Genomic DNA, 2,197 nt, shown 5'->3' with positions numbered 1-2,197 from the left:
TGCTAGATTATGACTGGAAGAATTAGAAAGTTTGGAAGGAAAATGACTGGTAGCACAACAAAATTTGAATTTGTACCAAGCCAGGATGATTCAAGCACATGATAACCTGGTCAGTCCCAGGACTTTTAAAGTTGGTGATTTGGTTATTGTCCTTAGAAGACCTATTCTTGCAAATTGTAAGATAGGAGGTAAATTCGAACCAACCTAGGAAGGATCGTTTGTGGTTGAAAGGGTTTACTCTGGAGGCGCCTACCACTGGTAAATTGTCAAGGAGAATGTCCTATGCTTCCTATTAATGGACAATATCTGAAGAAATATTATGCTTCTTGATGTTTTGAAAGAGCAAACTTTAGGAATAAAGTCTTGTTCTTAGAAGTGCTGATGTTCTAATTGCAACTGGGTCCGAACATAAATTTGTAATAAAAGATACTTGAATTTAAAAAAAAAATTGAATTTGAAATATATTCTATATAAATAATTTGATATATGACACACCTTTTATATATATATATATATACACACACATAAAAATTAAAATATGTACATATGAAATATACTTTTGTAATTTACTCAGAAGGATGTACCTAAGAAATTTCAATAACCCTCAGAAGGATGAATGAGGATAAGGTACCATTCCAGTTCAGACCCGATCCTGAGATCGAGAACTTGCGGCCTTTTGAGATGTAAGTTGTTTAAGGACATCACACCTCAATATATATCTAAGAGAGATTACTTCTATTTTTCCAATGATATGTTAGAAGGTGAGGCTAGTCCTTATACAACTTACTATTTCAACACAACTACTGACGATGAAAATAGTTAGATTATACAAAAGACTTTATTCAATAACATGTCTTTAGTATTAATGAATAAGAAAGTATTTGGATATATGGACTATTCATTAATAATTCCAGAGGATATTTTGATTACATGGAATCAAACAACATTGTATTCGACCTCGGATTATACTCATGATATAACAGTTTAAAGACAATATACTGAAACTTCTTTTCGCAGTTATGAATGCAGATTTGGGCTATTGATTGAGAAAACAAAAAAAAAATTGATTTGCCTCAATTCTGAGAAAGGCTAGCTAGCAAGAACGATATATATAAATAAAATTTATAAATGAATAATATTGAAGATATATATATGTATATAGATATGTATATATATATAATTAACTACACACACACACACACACACACACACACATATATATATATATATATATATTAAGAAAAAGAGCAACAAAGGGTCCTTACATGTTAATAGAGAACCAAATGGGGATTACAATAGTTGGAGAGATAAATACCCTCCCAAAAAGCAGAAACTCAAATAAGGAACACACGAGTATGGACACATAAAAGAGATTACACAGAAGGACCAGCAGTAAAGTCTAACACTATGTAACTTAATACCTTCCCCCAAGGGTCTACCTCCCATAGCAGTTACATACATTTGATGTAGGGGAGTGCCAAATTGTCACCATTTAGCAGGAATTTTAATTTAGGTGTAAGTGTCAGCACAACAAAAGTTTGTTCAGTATTTCTACCCTGGGAGGCAAGCCAATGACCTGGACAATTACCCTCTCTAGGAATATAATTGATATTGATCTTGTATCTGGGTAGTAGGCCAAATAACAAATTGTTCCATCTGGTTATATTCCAAGGAGGGGTTTCATCATGAAGGAGGATTTTAATGCAATTAGTAGAATCTGTTTCTATGATCAAAGGACCCATGTGGCAATAAGAAGAAATTTTGATGGCCCAGTAGATAGCTATGAATTCTGCCTCCAGAGCATCCATTGCCACAACAGGAGCAGTGAAATATAGAATGTGAGAACCATGAGAGTTCTTGAAGATTCCTTCAATACCAGCACAACCATTTGAGAAGCGGCCATCAGTGTTGACCTTCAACCAACCAGTAGGGGGAGGACTCCAAAGGATTAGTTTGAAAGACTGAAAAAGAGGAGTATTGTTTCCTGGAGTCCAGTGCTTTATAACATTAGGGAAGTGATGAAACTTGATCAATTTCTAAATATAAGAGATACAATTAATAACACAGATTTTAACCCTGAAAACTTCTTATCAAATTTTCTGTGGTTTCTGTACATCCATTTGAACCAAGCCACAATACATGGTATCACCCAAAGGTTGTTGTTATGCCAATCTTCCCAGCTAGTAGAGAATTTAAG

The sequence above is a fragment of the Phalaenopsis equestris genome, unplaced genomic scaffold, assembly GCF_001263595.1.
Source record: "Phalaenopsis equestris unplaced genomic scaffold, ASM126359v1 Scaffold213301, whole genome shotgun sequence".
In the NCBI taxonomy this organism is placed as follows: Eukaryota; Viridiplantae; Streptophyta; class Magnoliopsida; order Asparagales; family Orchidaceae; genus Phalaenopsis; species Phalaenopsis equestris.
Note: the sequence above shows the minus strand (reverse complement) of the source record.